This window comes from Eulemur rufifrons, chromosome 19, assembly GCF_041146395.1.
Source record: "Eulemur rufifrons isolate Redbay chromosome 19, OSU_ERuf_1, whole genome shotgun sequence".
Classification (NCBI taxonomy): Eukaryota; Metazoa; Chordata; class Mammalia; order Primates; family Lemuridae; genus Eulemur; species Eulemur rufifrons.
In genome coordinates, this window is record NC_091001.1 from 81933837 (window position 1) to 81955233 (window position 21397).

The 21397-nt window shown below is 38.2% G+C and overlaps 1 protein-coding gene and 1 non-coding gene across 6 annotated transcripts in view; one reads left to right on the forward strand and one right to left on the reverse strand.

Annotated features, from left to right (window-relative positions):
• Positions 1-20980, reverse strand: part of PPM1B (protein phosphatase, Mg2+/Mn2+ dependent 1B) — a 63826-nt gene extending 42846 nt beyond the window's left edge. For 3 of the 5 annotated variants that reach the window (XM_069495241.1, XM_069495237.1, XM_069495239.1), the window contains exon 1: positions 20560-20980. The gene's annotated coding sequence lies outside the window, so the exon portion shown is untranslated. Of the gene's footprint in view, positions 1-20299; positions 20374-20559 lie in introns of those variants that run through there. The other 2 variants (XM_069495238.1, XM_069495240.1) reach the window with 2 other exon arrangements.
• On the forward strand, positions 18000-18132 carry LOC138400446 (small nucleolar RNA SNORA51). Its single transcript, XR_011236329.1, has one exon. It is a non-coding gene; the product is annotated as a small nucleolar RNA SNORA51 (small nucleolar RNA).
• Positions 20981-21397: the final 417 nt, after the last annotated feature.

The following is a 21397-nucleotide window of genomic DNA, read 5'->3' on the forward strand; positions in this document are numbered from 1 at the left end:
ATCCAGGGCTTTATGGAATATATTCATTCAAAAATGCCTGCATCAGGCCAGGCGCGGTGGCTCACGCCTGTAATCCTAGCACTCTGGGAGGCCAAGGCGGGAGGATCCTTTGAGCTCAGGAGTTTGAGACCAGCCTGGGCAGGAGCAAGACCCCATCTCTACTAAAAATAGAAAGAAATTATATGGACAACTAAAAATATATACAGAAAAATTAGCCGGGCATGGTGGCGCATGCCTGTAGTCCCAGCTGCTCGGGAGGCTGAGGCAGAAGGATTTGCTTGAGCCCAGGGGTTTGAGGTTGCTGTGAGCTGGGCTGACGCCACGGCACTCTAGCCTGGGCAACAGAGTGAGGTTCTGTCTCAAAAAAAAAATAATAATAATAATAATACCTGCATCAAATCCTAAACACTGCTTGAATGAGAAGTGAAAGAAAAACAACCCTCCACCACTAACCTCACAGAAACAGAATATGTTGCTCTCATTCTTTCTTCCCATTCTTAATGCTTTCAGAATTAAATCAAGTCTTCCTCTTATTCCGAGTCAATTCTGATAAATTATAATACCAGTGGCATTTGCTTAAGATTTTGAAATAATAATTGATACAGAAAGTTCAAAAGAGCTTGAATAATTGTTAAATAGATATCTTATAGTTTTTATTATAATAGTTGGATAAATAGGCATTGATCACACCCAGCTCTAATACAAAGAGATGTTACTGATGGAAATAAGCTGATCAGTTTTAAGAATCCCCCAAAAGCTGGTAACTATAGCTCTAGATTAGAGCAAGACTGTGAAAACAAATTCAGTAAATCAAAGATTTTGTGAAATTAATTTATAAGTGAGAGACACCAGATATGAGAATAAATAAGATTTTCTTGTCCTAACTCAAAAACATAGCTAGAAATTTCAAATTCAGGGCAACAGTACCACTTTTTAATCCCTCTCCAAGCCCTTCAATAAGACAGAGGTCAGACCAGGTAACCCTAACACTCTGGGAGGCCAAGGCAGGAGGATTGCTTTAGTTTAAGGGTTCAGCCTGAGCAAGAGCGAGACCCTGTCTCTACTAAAAATAGAAAAAATTAGCTAGGCGTGGTGATGCTGGCCTGTAGTCAGGAGGCTGAGGTAGGAGGATCGCCTGAGCCCAGGAGTTTAAGATTGCTGCGAGCTAGGCTGTCGCAACAGCACTCTAGCTGGGGTGACAGAGCGAAACTCTGTCATAAAAAGAAAAAAAAAAAAGGAAAGAAGGAAAGGAGGTAAATGAGGGAAGGAGGGAGGGAGGGAGGGGAGAGGAGGGGAGGGAAGGGAAGGGGGAAGGAAGGAAGAAAGGCGGGGAGGGAGGGTTGGCTCATAAAATGGAGATAGCTTTGCTGACAGTGGTGTTTTGCTTTAGCTGCAAATTGAATCTGAGAAAAAAAACTATCACTGTACCTGCACAGTCTTTTAAAAATTAGACTACATGCAGATCTGAGCTGTGAAAAATATGCATTCGGGCTATATCAAAAACATAAAATTAACATTTGATAAACTTTAAAATAGTAGAGTTCTCAACATAGGGCAAAGTATCATACAAGAGAGGAACTAATTTAACATCACCTATCATGCTTTTTCAAATTCTACATTATACACCTATAGGCAGGCACATGGATGAATCTCATAAACATCGCTGAAAGAAACTAGACATCAAACAGTACATTTAAATGAAATATAAAAACAGGCAGAACTAGTATATGAGGTTAGAAGTCAGGTAAGCATAAAATAAAATCCATACAATAATTAGGATTACTATGAAACCCAATAATATAATAATTTTTTTTTTTAAGAGACAGGATCTTGCTGTTGTACAGGCTGGAGTGCAGTGGCATGATCATAGTTCAGTACAACCTCGAAATCCTAGGCTCAAGCAATCATCCTGCCTCAACCTCCCAAGTAACTGAGACTACCAGTGCACCACCACAGCCAGCAAATTTTTTTAATTTTTTGTAGAGATGGGGTCTCACTATGTTGCCCAGGCTGATCTCAAACTCCTAGCTTCAAGCAATCCTCCTGCCTCAACCTCCCAAAGCACTGGGATTATAGGTGTGAGCTACCATGCCCAACCAAAATATTTTTTAAAACTTGACATAGCTCCTGGCTTTGACATCAGTAGAAAAGAAAAAAAAAAAGAAAAAAAACAGAAATGAGAAATAAAACCAAATAAAAAGGGAAAAAAAAACTTGACATAGCAGTATGTCTTCTTCATTAACACAGTAACAATATCCAGTGGCAAGTCTAATAAGTACAATAATTCTGAAGTAGTGATAAGTTTATGTTAAACAATAAGATGCCCCCCAAATAGCCAAAAAAAGAAACTAAGTTATCTCTCCTTAAAAGCAAATATCATCTATACGAAGGATTTGCATTATTATCATGTTGTTAAAATAAGGAATAATGATTTTTCTATGTGGTACTGATGAGAATAAAGCGAAGTTTTATAATATTTTGAAAAAAAAAGTTTAATAATATTTTGAAATAACTACAACTAAAATATGATATAGAAAAAAGACAAGTCAGAAAATATTGCTATACTATTGCTATACAAATATTGCTATTTGAGCCTACAATGATAATTGAAGAAAATGCTAAATTTCAGTTAGAGATTAGTGAAAACAAAAACATGATCCCCCTGAATTTTGTCATTTCACTGAAAGACCCCCATGAATATCTGTAGGCCCCACCTTAAAAATCTCTGATGTAGGCCGGGCGCGGTGGCTCGTGCTTGTAATCCTAGCACTCTGGGAGGCCGAGGCAGGTGCCTGGCTTGAGGTCAGGAGTTAGAGACCAGCCTGAGCAAGAGGGAGACCCCGTCTCTACTAAAAATAGAAAGAAATTATATGGACAACTAAAAATATATATAGAAAACATTAGCCGGGCATGGTGGCGCATGCCTGTAGTCCCAGCTACTCAGGAGGCTGAGGCAGAAGGATCGCTTAAGCCCAGGAGTTTGAGGTTGCTGTGAGCTAGGCTGATACCAAGGCACTCACTCTAGCCCGGGCAACAGAGCAAGACTCTGTCTCAAAATAAATAAATAAATCCCTAATTTAGTCTGTGCCAAGAACAATTTAGGGGAGAAGAGGGAAGGTATAATATATCAAGTAGTCAGTTTTGAACATGTTCAGTAAGAGGTGTCTGTACACATCCAAGTGGAGACATTGCAGGCAGGTGAATATAGGAACATGGAGTTCAACAGTGGGATGAAGACTGAAGATATAAATTTGGGAGCATTTAGATGGTAATTAAACCCCCACTTAAACACACCCCCCCCCCAACACAGAGTGAATGTAGTTTGAGAAGAGACGGAAAAACTAACTTCTAGAGCACTCTAACATTTAAAGGTCAGGAGATGAAAAGGATGCAGTAAAGATTACTGAGAATCAGCAACCAGAGTTGTGGGAGGAAAAGATTTTACCCCTGAAGGCAAAAGAAAAATGTGTTTACAGAGAAGGAAATAATTGTGTCTTATGTTGCTAATAGGTCAATGTCCTATCAGAAAGAACAACCCACTAGATAACCACTAGAGCAGCAGACATTTAATGTATGTTTACTATGTGCTAGGAATTAATCTAACAAGCATTAACTCATTTAATCCTCACAACAATCCTATGAGGAAGACAATATTATAATCACCACATTACAAATGAGGAAACATACATACCGAGGTTAAGAAACTTACTACACACAGCTAGCAAGCGGTAAAACTAAGATATCAACCCATGCAGTCCCCAGGTTAGACTGGGTTATAAGAGTCCAACCTGTTAACCACCATCCCGTAAACACACAGTTGGGTCAAAAAGTTCTCTAATTCTCTCCCTTTCTCCTGGGGTTTACAGGTATGCCATTCAATGCACTTAAGTGATTAAAAAGCTATAGATTTGGGCTTTAGTAGGTGGCAGTGAGGAAGCAGGGTTTTTTTGACGTCCTTTGGCTAGGTCATCCAGGCCTACCTAACTTACGTAAAATTTATCCCCAGTATCCAGCTGCACCTGATTTTGGAGACCAAATCTCCCACCAATTAATTACCTATTATTTTGTCTTATGAATCCTACTTTATGCAGATATTTGCTTCCAAAACCACATGGGAAGAATATTCATGAGTAAATTGTGAATGTTCTTCTTCACTGAAATGGCCTAATTTCATCCTATTACCTGGCAAGAAGTACAGTAGAGTAGTTAAGAACATGCACATGGAGAAAATTCTAAGATGGTAGTGGTAGCAGTAGCATAGTTTTTTAATATCCTCCCCCAAACAGACAAAGACCAAGGACAGTATTTACCACATCTAGGTGACAAAGGTATTATCCCCCCATAAACCACCAACTGCTTTAAGACCCAAGTAGTATCAGCATTTCAGCAGAAGGAAAGCAAGCTTCTGAAGATCCTGAGACCAGAGAAACCCCAACATTAGCAATAGCTACTCACTGGAATGTGTGACAGGACAATCTAGTAACAGCCAAAACCAGAATGGAATTTTGAAAGATCCAATTGGTGAATCAGTGCAAGGGGACCAAAATACAATAAGATCTGATAGTGCTGAGGCAATCTATATCCTATAAACTCTGAAAACAAACAAATAAAAGCTCTTTTGTTAGACACAACTCTACACTTTGGAGAAACTGCAAGGAAGAAAATCCAAATTGAGAAGGAGAAAAAAAAAAAGAACCCAGCACCCATCCCCCCTCCCGAAAGTTCAGGAAAACAAATTTTCCATGAAAAAGAGCAACAAGAAGTGTCATGGTCCAATTCTGTACAAAGTAATTATAAGAAAAAAGAACATGGAAAATAAAGTCCTAGTCCTTAGAGGCAAAAGCACACCAAGAAAAAAAAAATGCCTCTAAACAGAGGAAACCTATTGTTTCAAAACAAACTAAAATGGAGAAAAACATAAAAGTTATGAAAGAAAAATAAATCACAATTAGAAAACTTAGAAATTAGGTAATCAAGAAAAAAATCAAGAAGTAAAAGGGGCTAGGAGCAGTGGCTCATGCCTGTAATCATTCCAGGAGGCCGAAAGGGGAGGATCTCGCTTAAGGTCAGGAGTTTGAGGTTGCAGAGTATGATGATTCCACCGCACTTCAGCCTGAGTGATAGAGTGAAACTCTGTCTTTAAAAAAAACAAAAAAAAAAAATTAAAAAGTATGAGCTTTAGCATGAAATAAGACTTGGATTCAAATGCCAGCTCAACCAGTTACTATGTGACCCCGGCCTAATCACTTAATTTAAGGCTTTGATGTTTCACCTTAAAGATAGGGGTAATAAATGTACCTACATCAACATTTTTGTAGCAACTGAACAAGATAGCACAGGTTAACTGCTTCAGTGCCTGGCATAAAGTGCTTTAAAACTTAGTGATCATTACCATCATACTCCATAAATCACACCTTAGTTTATCATAACCAACCAAATATATAAGTAAAATCAGGCATATTCAAACAGCCAAAAAATTATAGTTTATGTCCCAGGTCTAATATCCATATATAAACTGACAGATGAGAAAATATCTGATGTGTAGAATGATTATCCCATGGATAATACCATCTTAAACCCTCAGCTTTTTCCAATTAGGCTAAACTGTATTGAAATACACTTTTAAATTTTTATTTCTGAAATCCTTTCAATGACTTCTAAAAGCAGCAAACTAGAAAAGAAACATTTGACTAGATATTATCAGAACATTTTGGTTGATCATATATATACATGCTTGCTTATATTTCAAATGTAGTAAAATAACTGCATTTATCTGAATTAATTTCTCATTCGTATAGCTCCCTGTCAGAGACATTTAAAAGTATTGCTAGCCTTAGCTTTAGTGTCAAAAAAAAGTTAATTTACTATAAAAATCTCAGATTATTAGATGTGAGCCCAACCCATAAAGTTCCATTCTGCTGTCTAACTTGCCCCGTTGCTGAAGACTCCTGGTGGTTTTGTTTTTTAACATATAGTAAAATGCACCCATTTTATGTATACAGTTTGATGAGTCCTGACAAATGTATACATAGTGTAACTACTGCCAAATACAGATATTTCCATTACTCCAAAAAGTCCCTTTTTGCCCCTTTCAAGTCAATCTCTCTCTCTATCCCCTCCAGACTCAAGCAACCACTAATCTGCTGTCAGTAGAGCAGTTTTGCATTTTCTAGAATTTCATGTAAATGGAATCATACAGTACATATTCCTTTCTGTCTGGTTTCTTTCATTTAGCATGTCTGAGATCATCCATGTTGTGTTTATTATTAGTTTGTTCCTTTTTATTGCTTTCATAGCTTTTTAAAAGTTTGGATCCTAATAGATTTGGACGAATACTGGGGCGAAGCCTCAAGAAAGTACTTCAGGCCTACAGAATGTATCAGCTACCTGCATGTATCTGTTAAAAGGTTAATAACATAAGGTAAAAGAATTCCTTCCCTTGACCATAACACTAAATTTTTCCAGCTAATGTTGCTGAAATCAGAGAGTTCATGTTCCTATTTGTATCTGACTACCTGAATGATGAAATAGGGCTAGAGTTACCTTGGACTTTATCATGATTTTAAGCTTGATCTCCCTACAAGATTGATTTCAAACACACTGACAGAGATCACCTTTTTAACTTCAGCAAAACAGACCAGGAATAAAATAGCTGTTCTTCCTACTCCCAATACTTTTTCAATTAGCTATGAGAATAAAGCAAGTTCAAGGCTACATGGTTTGACCTCTAGCTGTTCTTTGTTCTCTCCTCCCTTCCAGATAAACAGATCCAGATTACAATAAAAGCAAATTGGGGGGAAAAAAATCAGACAACAAAGGTTTCATAAGGCTTTTAGAGGAATTTTTATTTATAGGTTTGATTGTCTGGGCATTCTAGTGCTATGTTTATGAGCAGTGAAGTGAGACAGAACATGACTCTAACGTATACTCACAGTCCTAAAAATACAAATACTTTTAATACTTTATCCTAGAACATGATCACAGTATTTCCAACATGTCTAGAAAATTTTGTATAGAGAATATTTTCATACAGTTATTTCAGTACCCAAACTCCCAATGTTTCTGGCAAAACAGGACACACTGATGTCCTCCTTGACAGAATTAGCCCATACATCAGTCTGGTCCCAAGGAGGCAGCTTCTCAAAATAAGATACTTTGTGGCACTTTACCCTATTGGTAACTCCTCCATTCCGGAAACTCTTTACACTTATGCTGACTTTCAAAACATTTGCAATCAATTGCCTTTATTTTTTTTCCTTCAGCCTCCTAAAGAGGAAAGTAGGCCCTCCCAAATAATAATTGACCTTCAACCCAAAACATAGTATATGTCCTCTGATACAATCTCATTGCTTCAGCTATCACTTTGACACTGAATTCTCAGATGAATTTTAGTCTAGATTTTAAGCATTAAGTTTGGCCATGCTACGTATCTCTCTTGAAACAACCAAAAACTTCATTTCTGCCCCCAAACCACCTTCATATGCCTGTCTACCTATTTGTATTAATAAAAGCATTCCTCTTCTGTTAACCCAAGGCAGAAACCATAAATCTAGTAAAACTTCAACCACCATGAAGTGCCTATGTTCCGTCAATCTTGCTTTTAAGTGTCTCTCTTAACAGCATCAAATCTTGAGCATCATCACCTAATGCATTGATTATTTAACTGCTTCCTAGTTGGTTTCCCTAACTTCAATCTCTCCTTCCTCTCTCTAATCCACCCTGCAGATTATCACCAGCTTGATTTCCCTAAAACATAATTAAATTCTTTAAATGTCCCAAAAGGATGTAATAGCTTCCTACTCCCCAAAAGACATGAAGTACAAAATATCCCGTCTGGATTTACTTATCAGGAACCTTTCTCTCTAACCCGCCCTGCTTAGACCCTACACAGCCCAACTTCATCATGCTTATTCCCACTTCATGTCAATTTTTCCTACTTTCTTTTATTTAGTTAACCAAATCCTTCAAGGTGCCTATGAAATAATACTTCCTCCTTGATATAATCCCCAACCCTTCATACCACCCTCTCACTACTCTCACAGAATTATTCACATTCCTTTTAACATTTTTGCCCTCCTTAATCCCTTTCCTACCCTAACCTGTGACCTTGGTACCTAGCAGGTACTAAATAAAATACATTATTAACTTAAAAGATACTTCTTCAAGAAAGAATATCCTAGTCAGCTTCTGACATTCCCAGAAATATTAAATTGGCAGAGACCTATATAAACTGTTCTACTGGAACACTGATTAACCTCTAACATCTTCTATTTAAGTACAAGCAGTCCTTGATTTCCAGCAATTTTACTTTTCGTGATTCACATTTAAAGCACCTAGCCAATTACACACACTTAAGGTAGACAGAGGGCACACTAATAAATTTATATCACTTGGTTTATTTCCTGAGGATGCACATAAAAGAACCCCAATCCCCAACTCCACAGCCCGACATCCCTTTTTAAGAACATCTTTGGCTCGTGGCCAGATCCATTCAGCCCAGCTCTTCCTAGGGGTTCTTAGGTTTAGGGTTGAGGAAAAAAAGATCAAGATTAAGCAGAAACAAGGCAGGAATGTATGGAGAAAAAGAAATATATACAAAGGATTATTTACCTCAAACATAAAGCAACCACCCTACTCCCCACATTACCATTTAAGTATTATCCTTTCAAGCATTCACTTCAACCCAAATACGAATTTTGAGGAAGATTTTAGAACTGCCTTTAGGTCAAAATCTTTAATTAGCACCATCATTTTATAGATACACTATCTAATTAATCCCTAAAAACTCCTTAACACAATTAACAAAAAGAAACAATGGCATTCTAAAGGCAAAGTAATTCCATACTTATACCTCTAAGGACTGTCATTAAAAAAACAATCATGACAACAGACAATACTGCAAACAATAATGGCAAATACACAAAAAGAGAAATTCAAATGGCCAATAAACATGGGAATATTCACTGACCCTCACTAGTAACAGGAAAATGCAAATTTCCTAATAGGAAAACTAACAGGAAAATACAAAATTAAAGCCTCGGTGAAACACCATTTCTCCCCTATTAGATTGGAGTGCAGGGGAAAGAGAATCTAAGACTGACTCAATAATACCAAATGTAGACAAGAATATAGAGCTGTGCTGCCAGGTATAGTGGCCACTAATCACATGGGGCTAGTAATAATTTGAAATTCAGCTAATTCAAATTGAGATTTGCTGTAAATATAAAATATATACTGGATTTTAAATATGTAATATTTTTAAAAGAATGCAAAATATCTCAATTTTTATTGTTTATGTATTGAAATATTTTGGATATACTGGATTAAATAAAATACTTTAAACTTAACTTGTTTCTTTTTATTAATGTGGCCACTAGAATATTTTAAATTACATTATATTTTATATAGGACAGCACTGATAGAAAGTAACAAATTTTTACATACCACTGGTGGGAGTATAAATCGGTACAGCTACTTTGGAGAGAATTTTGGAAATAACTAAATAGGTTGTAAGATGAGGATAGCCTAAAATTCAGCAATTATACTTCTAGATATGTGCCCTAGAAAAACTCTTATACTTATATTTAAGATATGCAAATTATGTTTCAGGCCACTGTTTACTATCAAAAATAATCCAAATGTCCTTTCAAAAAAGACTAGACAAAATATGTTCGAATCACACAATGGATACTATGTAACATATATGCAGTACTACAAAAAAAAGAGAACAGAGTGACAAAGAACTTCAAAAATATTGCGTGAAAAAAACCAAATTGCATAAAAAGACATTCTGCATATGATCATGTATATACAGTCTCTTAAAAACAGTACTTACGCTATTTAGAAGACAGATACATGTATGGAGAGCCTATCTACAAGAAAGTAGGCAAGAAAGTCGGGGAGAGAAAGGAGATGGAATCCAGGAAGGTTACAGAGGAGCTTCAACTATACTTGTAATGTTCTATATCCTAAACTAGGCTGGGTAGTGGTACTTTGGTGCTCAATATTTTTTATAATTCCATTTATGTCTGAAATATTTGTATGTTTTTAACATAAGTTTTTTATACCATGTATAGCAGCAGTCCCCAACCCTGACGCCGCAGACCCCGACCAGGACGGGCAGAGTGGCGTGTTAGGAACCAGGCCGCAGAGCTCCACCGTAACCGCCCCCCTAGCCCTGTATGTCCATGGAAAAATTATCTTCCATGAAATCTGAGGGAGAGGAGGTGCATGACACCACCCACATGGCACCACCTCACTCTGGCCCAAGTAACAGAGGGAGACCTTGTCTCAAAAAAATAAATAAAGTAAAAGTGAGGACAAGGCAAAAATCACAAGATACTTTAATACTGCTATTTGACTTTTATTCATTTTAGAAAGATGATTTTTTTTTTTAAGAGATAGTGTCCAGCTCTGTTACCCAGGCTGGAGTTCAGTGGCATCATCGTAGCTCACTGCAATCTCCAACTCCTGGGCTGAAATGATCCTCCTGCCTCAGCCTCCCCAATAGCTGGGACTACAGGTGCACACTACCACACTCGGCTTATTTTTCTATTTTTTCATAGAGACAGGGTCTCACTATGCTGCGCAGGCTGGCCTTGAACTCCTGGCCTCAAGGGATCCTCCTGCCTCAGCCTCCCAAAGCATTGGGATTACAGGCATAAGCCACTGTGCCCAGCCAAGATTCTTAAACATAAAATGTATCTATAATTCCTTTATAATATTTTTACTTTTTACCTTCTAAAATTAATTATTTATATACCTGTTTTACCTCCTTCCTCACACCCCCAGATGTCACTCTCAAATAATCTTTGCTCCCCAAAGTGCCTAAGGATAAGAGACAATAATTATTGACTAAACAAAATAAACAGCAGGAAATTTGTGTTCATATCTTTAACAACCATCAACTCCTTGAGAAGAAAGAAGCATCTTACCTCCTCTTCCCCCTACTCCTCCCCCCAAAAAGATACTGATTCTATGGAAAAATTTATCCAGCAAATATTTATAGAATACAATATAGATATATGGATAAATCATCATACAAAACTAACACAGTTATTGCCCTTATGTGGCATACACTCTGGTAGAAAATGAGAATCTTAGAACAGAACTCTTGATTTTAGAGTCAAAAGGGCATCAAGATGTCCAGCCCTCTGCCTAAAAATGTTAGATTGCAGGTTAAGGCTACCAAATCCTAGAAAGAATAAGTAACTCACATGTCACAGAATCATTAAAAGGTTGAGCAGGAACCAGAGAGTCTTCTGCTCCTGAGTTTAAGCAGTCTTTCAACTTACCATATATCATTTAGTATTAATAGCAATAGAAAGCACTCAATAAAGGTTAGCAATTATAATGTGCCGTCCTCTATGCTAATAGCTTCACATGGATTACCTCACCAAACAATTTTATGAAATATACTATCATCACCCTCACTTTACAAATGAGAAAACTGAGGTTTAGATACATTAAGTAACTTGCTTTAAGTTACCTATCTATGGAATGTGGGAGCAGGGATTCGAATCCAAGTGTCTGGCTTTAGAGGCAATGCTCCCAGTCACTATTCTCCTTTTTCCAGAAAGATAACCCACTTCAAGTATAAAGGCTTCTTATGATTAACATACACTTATACACAAGCAAATAATGCTAAGCATTCTATAGTGTTACCTGAAAGCATAGAGTAGCAACAATTCAGAAATATGTATCTAAATCTGTTGAAAAGATGCCTCATGTACATTTGAGAAACAATAATACCAATATCATGTTCATTTGGCCAACCCTAATAACCATCTTTCAAGTGTACTCCTGATATTGCTATCTACCATCTCCCAAACCTTTTAGCCAAAATACCTGAGAGCCAATTAAATACTACACTTCATTTTTATCTTATTGGATTGTTTTCAGTCCTCTTAAGAACACAGGGTTGATATGAATCCAGCCAGCTCTCTATAAGTAACTATTTATCTCTACTCCTTTATATTCAAAATGTCTTATACTTGACTATGTAACTTGGCCACACAATACAAAACTGAATGAAGACAAAAAGACCCACCTACATGTACTGCCCTCTGTAAGGTGGTCACAAAGTCTGAAAACATAGATATTATTTTAATATATTCTGTAATATAACATCAATAAACAATTTATTGTGTGTCCATCTGTTTCCAAACTTGATGGTCACCCTTTCAATAAAAATCAAATAAGCAAAGACATTGGCAGAAAAAGCAACTCAAAGCAAAAGCACAGAACCTGGGCCGGGAGTGGTGGCTCGTGGTGGGTCATGCCTATAATCGTAGCACTGTGGGAGGCCAAGGTAGGTGGGAGGATCCCTTGAGACCAGCCTGAGCAAGAGCAAGACTGTCTCTACAAAACAGAAAAGTTAGCCAGGGGAGGTGGCACATACCTGTAAGTCCCAGCTACCTGGGAGCCTGAGGCAGGAGGATAGCTCGAGCCCAGGACTTTGAGGTTGCAGTGAGCTATGATGATGCCACTGCACTCCAGCCCAGATAGAAGATAGAGCAAGAAAAAGATTCCAGATGTAAGGTAAGAGCAATAAAGCAATCAATAATCATCATTAATCCTTCCAAACCTCCACTAACCTTACAAACTAGAGCCAGAGTTTATAAAACAAAAAACGGAAGGGTATAACTGAAAACTAATACATATTAAGCTAAAAGTTATTTCACTTTCACATCGATAGAAAAAAATAAACTCAGTTTCTTTAAATTTAGGACCATCAACCACCAAAGCTTTAATAAAAGTATCAATTAGGCTGGGTGTGGTGGCTCACGCCTGTAATCCTAGCACTCTGGGAGGCTGAGGCTGGAGGATCGCTTGAGGTCAGGAGTTTGAGACTACCCTGAGCAAGAGGGAGACCCCCGTCTCTACTAAAAAAAAATAGAAAGAAATTATCTGGACAGCTAAAAATATATATAGAAAAAAAAAAATTAGCCAAGCATAGTGGCACATGCCTATAGTCCCAGCTACTCGGGAGGCTGAGGCAGAAGGATTGCTTGAGCCCAGGAGTTTGAGGTTGCTGTGAGCTAGGCTTACGCCACAGCACTCTAGCCTGGGCAAAAGAGCAAGACTCTGTCTCAAAAAAAAAAAAAAAAAAAAAAAGTTTAAATTATGTAAACAAAACCAGTTATGAATACAAGAGACAATTTAAGAAATTTAAGTAAGGTTGTTTTAGGTTATTTCTAAATCTAAAATATAGGTACTCTAAAATGGCCAAATGTTGAACACCTTAATTAATCTGGTCTGAATTACAATACTAAATTTAGTATGTTCAAAAAATTCAAGTCCTCTTGCACACCAGCATTTTGATAAAGTAATAGAGTTGCAAAAATATATTAAAAATGAAACTAGTAAACTGAAGGCTTATTTGGGTACAATAAATGAGGTATCTTAGGTCATAAATGAAACTAATGTTCTTTTATATTGAGGCAGTGACATAAATACAAGTCAATTAATTTACTTTTAAAAAAATCAATCTTGATTCACTTCAGCAATCAGGTCACATGAAACTCTGACTCACAAATGAAAGTAAAAGACCACCAAGCATTAAAATAAAAACGAAAAGATTAAAGATCTCTTGTGCTTAAGTGTGTAATGTTTGTGTAAACTCAAGAAGAGATACCTTTACCAAACTGGATCATCACTACAAAAGCTATAGAACAAAAGGAGAAACTAAGCACCTGCTTCACATTTTAATCACAATATGACAACCTCATGCAGAAATTCACAATGCAGGAAAAACAAAGGTACAACCCTCAAGTAACACCACAGCTATGGAATTTAGGGAAGTAGTGATAAACAGACCAATTTCAGCACAATAAAACAAAAGACAATTTCCATCAGCCATCTTTTATCAGAGCAGTCACAAATCAGTGACAGTATGACTAGACTATTGGTCAACCACTAGTCTTTCAGGTACACTCACATAAGGACAGAAACGGCAAGGTTTTTTCAGACACAAATGGCAACATATATTTTATAGGTATATCCCAAGTTATTTAAACCAAACTTGCTAAAAGTCCTATTCGCCCTCTTCCCATTAACCCACCTTTTCTCCCATCCTCCTTTCCAGGAACTCATCTATCCAAGGATGGATAATAAATGGAAACACCTGAAATCCCCAAACTTCCCTCATTCCTGCCTGAAATAGGGATCTCTTTTCTCTATTTGGATTATCTTTTCATCTTAAGTCAGTATCTTCCTTTGAAGTATGATATTTCCCTCTTCCCCTTTCCTCTTTTCATATTAAAGTTTTTATCCAAAAACAGAAAAACTCTTCCTTTTGTTAATAATAGTAAAGCTCTAATCACAGCTTTTAAGTGTGCTGCAGAAAATACATACATCCCAAATTTTCCACTCGATTTTTTAGGCCAGCCACAGGAGGAGCACAGCTATAATGTAAATTTAGAGAGAATTGTTGGTACCAAAATGTAAGATCTATGAGATCAGGGATTTTTGTCTGTTTTGTTCAGACTCCGGCATGAAATGGAGTCTTGTGTACAGAAGGTATTCAGTGAACACAAGGATAATGGTTGGGCTTCCTTTCAGTCGGAACCATCTTCCAGCAATTCCCCAAAATGACAAACACAAATGGAAAAAGGAGAAGCACCCAATCAATATATGTTCTCTAGGCCTTTTAGAAAACATAGAGTTGTACCTTTGGCCAGATACATGCAAATATACAAGAATGGTGATACTGTAGCAAGGGAATGGGTACTGTTCAAAAAGGAATGCCACACCAATGTTCCCATGGCAAAACTGGAAGAGTCTACAATGTTACCCAGCATGCTGTAGTCACGGTTGTAAACAAACAAGTCAAGGGCAAGATTCTTACCAAGAAAATTAATGTGCCCATTGAGCATATTAAGCACTCTGAGAGCCAAGATAGCTTACTGAAACACATGAAGGAAAACAGTCAGAAAAAGAAGGAAGCCAAAGAGAAATGTACCTGGGTTCAACTGAAGCGCCAGCCTGCTCCACCCAGAGAAGCAAACTTTGCAAAAAACAATGGAGAGAAGCCTGAGCTGCTGGAACCTACTCCCTAAGAATTCATGACATAATAGGTGTAAAAAAAATATAAGACCTCTGGACTGTTTTTAAAAAAAAAAAAAAAGGAAGAAAAAGAATGGCTGGAGGGCTACAGACTAAATACGATTAGATTACCCTTTACTTCTCAGGGGACTGGTAGCCAGGAGTAAATAATTGAAAGCCTCCCAAATCTAAACTTGATCTATATATTCTACCATTAGGAGTGCTTTAATTATTTCCTTTGTAAGGGACTAAGTAAGGCTACCTGTGTCCAACAAATAATGCCACTTCCTTACCTCAGAGGTAAATGCTTTAGTCAAAACACGGAAAAAGAAAACCACTTTGCCCAGATAGGTTAAGCACTCATGAGTAATGGAGACACTACTAGATTCTCTTACTTATAAGAACATCTATTAACCATCCCTCTTCAATGTTAGGAGTGCTCCTGACAAGTACAGCAAGAAAATAAAATGCAATCAGATTTAAGAATCAGTGATATTTCTTTCAAGCCCAGACCCTTAAAAATTACTGTACATATTCTTTATCAAACCTGCTTCATCTCAAGTATATACCACCTATAAAACAAAACTTATTCACCTGTTTTATTTTCTATTACACATTTGGTTCTACCTCATAACATAACCACATTTTAGAAGTTTTCCATAAAGGAAAAAGTTTTTCCTATTTCTATCATACAAATGAACTTTTCATTCACAACCTACTCTGAAGTGAAGGACATTCTACATAGACAAAAATCACAGCAATCTTATCCTCCCTATGTCACCGCCAGTGATTGGTTCCATCTCTAAGAGTAACACAAGTTCCTTAATAGTCAACAGACGACTTCCAAAGTTTCTCTCTCCTCTAAGTATCAGACCATATCTGAGTGGATCCCTTGTTCCCAAGGATACAAAACAAGTTTTACCAAGTAGTGTTGTTTCTAAACTTTAAGATTTTGAATTTTCTGGCTGGGCGTGGTGGCTCATGCCTATAATCCTAGCACTCTGGGAGGCCGAGGCTGGAGGATCGCTCGAGGTCAGGAGTTCTGAGACCAGCCTGAGCAAAAATGAGACCCCGTCTCTACTAAAAATAGAAAGAAATTAGCTGGACAACTAAAAATATATATAGAAAAAATTAGCCATGCATGGTAGCGCATGCCTGTAGTTCCAGCTACTAAAGAGGCTGAGGCAGTAGGATTGCCTGAGCCCAGGAGTTTGAGGTTGCTGTGAGCTAGGATGATGCCACGGGCACTCACTCTAGCCTGAGCAACAGAGTGAGACTCTGTCTCAAAAAAAAAAAGATTTTGAATTTTCAAGAAACAAATCAATTTTAAGCCAATAAATGTAATCTTGATGATATTTCAACATACTGTAAAACTTGGAACCCATTTTATATTTAGCAAGTTAATAAAGATAAGCCAAAAACTTTAAATTGGTAAACTGTACTTTAAATGTTATATACCATATTAAATGTATGTCTAATATATGAACTAACAACTTAAAATACAATTGATTAAGCTACAGGGTTCATGCAGTTAAACAAGTTATTACAAAGGGTATCATTATAAAAAATGTCATGTCAAGCAATTAACAAGACATTGCAGATGTGGTCAGTTAGGTACAGTAAAATAAAAAGAAAATTTACTTGAGATCTCTTCTATATCATGACTTACCATAATTCAGAAGCAAAGTATTTATGGTTGCTATTAAAATGAAATTGACGGGGAAAAATAAAGCACCCTGAAATCTGAATGACAACTTTTAAAAAAAAGTATATGAGCATACATATGGTGTGTAAGTTTCCTAGGATGCTAGACATTACTAAAAACTAAATCTCAAAATCTTTAGACTGAGAAATAAATACATACAGTATATAAATTATGCTTTCAGAAAACTTCATAACTTTATCGACATTTAGTAAAGTGTTCTTTTACTGATTAAAAACTACCTGATCAAATCACTTAAGTTAGTCTTCTAGGTAGTCTTCTTTAAGGGGAGGAACACAGATGGAATGTTCAACAGTGTCAATCTTCTCAAATCAAGTATACCCAAAGGGATTGAATCATATTAGAAATGTTTTGCTTGCAGGCCTAGTGTGGTGGCTCACACTTGTAATCACAGCACTTTGGGAGGAAGACAGCTTGAGGCTAAGAGTTCAAGACCAGCCTGGGCAACACAGTGAAACTCTACCTCTACAAAAAATTAAAAAATTAACTGGGCATGGTGGTGCATGCCTGTAGTCCTAGCTTCTTGGGAGACTAAGGCAGGAGGATGCTTGAGCTCGGGAGTTTGAGGCTGCAGCCAGCTATGATCAGGACACACTGCATTCCAGCCCTGTCTCTTAGAAAAAAAAAAAAAAAAAAAACCTGCGAAGTAGTCTAGATGACTTATCTGAGGTCTGCCCTGTTTCTAGGAATCTTATCCCATATCCTCAACTAGTAAGTCCTCTTAGTCATCAACTCTACTAATATAACGTGTAAGATATTATACATTCTACACTAAAACCTTAAAGCTGCCAATATAAATAGCGGTATTCTGTTTCATTGCAATTTTGAAATTAGTTCACCAAGGGAAAAAAACAAAAAGCATCAAGTACAATGTGAAGAATCACTGAAAATCCAGAAATATTATATTCCCCCAAATTCTCTTACCCCTAATCATGATTTTATATTTTAAACTATTACCTGAATAAATTTTGCTATTAAAATTTAGGAATTTAAAAAAAACCTTTATTATTCTGATACCATCAGTTATTTGCCAATTAATTTTTCAAGTCAGTGAATTGTGAAAGACATATTTCACAGAAAATGTAAAATATCACATATTGTATTTTAAGAAGTTAGTTTTAGAGTAAGAATTAATACTATCACTACTTCCTATGCTAGGTAATGTCATTTAATATTTAAAATATTAAATAGTTACATATAATACATAAATATTCATAAAATATACATTATAGGCCTTCTCATGCTTACCACAGGCTGTGTTCTTACACTGACTGTATAGAAAGAGGAGCTAGAGTAAACACTACCTGATATACACCCAAGCCCAGGCCCTGTGCCTGGTCCGTATTGTGAATGGGGCAATACAGAGTTGAGAAAAATATAGATAGATAGATAGATTATATGTGTAACTAACACCAATGAGTGAATACCATTCACTCCCGGTATCATGTACAATAAAAGAAATGTTTACCAACCCATTTACTAGTGCATGTTTGCAATCCTTTCAGTGTTGGCTCAGCCACTTTTTAATGAATCTCCACAATCACTGATACCATGGCAAATTCTACTCTTCCAGGAGTGCCAAGAGACAATTAGCATCACATTTTAATTCAAAAGACTCCATAAAAAATGTTTTATAGGAAAAAACAGCTTTCAACAAAAGCCACTTTTTCTGATCTTGCCAACTTGTGAATCCGCCGTTCTTAGAAACACAGCTATTTAGACACTACACCATTCCTTCAGATTATGTAATCTTAAGGGACTTAGTAATCATAATATGTGAATTACTAACATAAAACAGTATTTACTGACATGACTAGACAAACTGAAAAGCCTTTCTCACCTTTTCCTGGTGTCTTCATAGAAATCAGACATCCAGTGTAAGAAAACAGGTGTTGAGAGTTCTGCTGGGTCACTTCTCATAGAATAACCACATCAACAAATCCAAAGGATAACATACAAGAAACTGGGAAAATCTTAACTAATGGATATGAAAACTCTAATAAAAATACTACTCCATGCTAATAACACAACATAAACAACCACTGCAGAAACTGTGATAAGACTTTATAAGAGCAAAAACAAGAGGGGAAAACACAAACAATCATTTAAAAAAAAAAAAAAAAAGGACAAAGAAGGCATTGAAAGTAGCAGCACAGGAGGAAAAAAAAAAAAAAGATTATCCCTGAAAAAATATCTGTTGACTAAAAAAATCTGTCCTAAATACTTAATTTTAAAAGTTCTATTGTAACAACACACTGCCCATTTGGGAAGCCTACAAAAACAATTCTTTAAAAACTGCCATTTTAATATTACTTTTGTTGCATTTGTAAAAGGCTTGTATACTTGGAAAAGATTATAATAATAATTAGAATAGCTTGTCTCACTATTTATTTAGAAATGCTCTATTTAAAAGTAGGCCAACAATAGGAACTTTGCTATTGCACAACACAGAAAGTAAATGAAATATCTATTAACATTCAGTGTCCATGGCATGTTTCTCCATCTCCTAGAACATACTGTGACTTACACTGTCTACCCTAAACAATTTACTACTTCTCCATCCATGCAGTAGCTCAAATAAAGAGTTCCTGTGTTAATCCCACAATAAACCTCAGTAATTCTCACATCACAGTAGTTGTAAACGTTTGTTAACAGAAAAAGAATGTTTTTCCCAAAATAGCTACATAACACTGAGACTACTCAAATTCCTAAATAATCCTTTTACAAGACTCCTGCCAACTTTATTTTGATACATTAAACATGTGGAGCCTATTTTAAAAGCTTTTTAACTGTGACTCTATTAAAGCAGCTTCCTAGTTGTTCATATAAAGTCTTTTTTAAAAGTTTTCAAGTTGGTTTTAGAAAAACTTGAATACTGATGAATTTGGGCTGCTATCAAATGGTTCAGAAGCATTTTTGCCAAATAGATGGGCAAATGTCCTAGTTCTGCTAAATCTGACAATAAAGGTCATGCAACTTTAAAAAACGAAGAAATAACTATTTCCAACACTCAGCCCTTCATTTTTAAAATTATTTCAGTGTTATTTTCACATTCAACGTTTAATACAGTCTCTTTTTTTTTTAAGGCTGTTAGACTTACAGTACAAAAAACTGATCTACCACATAAAGCTGGTCAGTTTACTCTTAATGGGCCTCTGGGAAACACGGGGTACTAACGATACTAACAGTTTCAATTAAGAAATACACTGTTAAGAAGAATGACATCTAAAAAGGAAGGGGCAGACAAGAGAAGCCGGAGTCTGATAAGAGAAATGATTCAAAGCCACTAAGGAGGAAGGAGATGGTGAGCGGCATAGACAGAAGAGCGAGAAAGAAGATTTAACAAGGAAGTGAAGTGGAGTACAGCAGAGTACAGCACAAGCTAATGAGGAAACAAATGGGAAAAGGTAGTGTGTTCAAATAAGGCATGCACCAGGAAGAGATGAGCCAAGGCCTGGGTAGCCCCATGCTTTCGTGTGAAAGAGATGCTTGCAGACCGAAGCAGAGAGAAGGGGGAAGCAGTTGACTTACAGGCGTTTGAGCAAACTCCTATTCTCTCCCCGCGCCTCTCCCAGCCCTCAACCGAGAGCGGAGGCGGCAACCGGGGAACGGGCCTACCCAGGAGCCAGGCCGGCGCTGCGCTCTCCAGGTTCCCCGGCAGCGGGGAAAAAGGCGAGGATTCCGAAGGGCAGAGGCCCGGGCCGCAGCTCGGCGGCACCCCGAAAACGGTCCCGAGGCCTCGGCGGGGCGGCCAGCCGTTTTCCCTCCGGCGGGGCGCCGAGCGGCCTTACCTGAGGCAAGGGAGGGAGGCGAAGTCTAGGGCGTCTGGCTCGCGCCCGCCGCAGAGCCTCCTGCTGTACTCAGCCCAAGTTTCCAACGGAGGCGCGACCCTGCCTCAGTCGCCGCTTCCCTCTCGGGGTCTCGGCCACCGCCTCCACCACCTCCGGGGCTGTTTACACCGCCGGGCCCCTCACGCCGCCGCCGCCGCCGCTGCCGCCTTCTCTCCACCCTAGCGCCGCTGCCGATTCGGCTGCCGCCACCTCCTCCGCCGCAGCCTCGTCTCTCTGGAGCATCTTCCAACCACCGAACGCTGAGAAACAGAGACTCCAGCCGCGCCGGCAGGAAACTCCCCCGCAACTGCTAGGGGAACCAGGCAGTCAGAGCACCGGCGGCTTTTCCGCCATTGAGCAGCAGCCGCTCGGCTCCTTCTGCAACCCCCTCCCCGCACCCCGTCCTTCCCCGCCCCCCGGGTAGCCCCGCCCCTGGATCCCACCCATTGGGACGCCGCGCGTCCTCTCGCCGTCCCCGATTCGCTGAGAGGCCTGTCAATCACAGCCCTCCCTCCCAGTTCGGCTTCCCTGTACCGCCGTACTTAGTTTTCCCCGCCCACATGACCCCGCCTCTGACTTCCTAATTTCCCATTGGGCAGCAGGTTCCACCTTCAATTGGCAAGGTCAACTATCCATCAAACACCGCCCACTAAGTGAGACCCAACCCTTCATTACCATTTACTTCATTCAGCCCCGCCTCCACTAGGTACTGCCTCCAAAACGTCAAGGACCAGCCCACCCCATTAGCCAAAAGTTGAGCCCTCCGTCAATCAAATAACGCCCACCTGCGCTCCGCCTC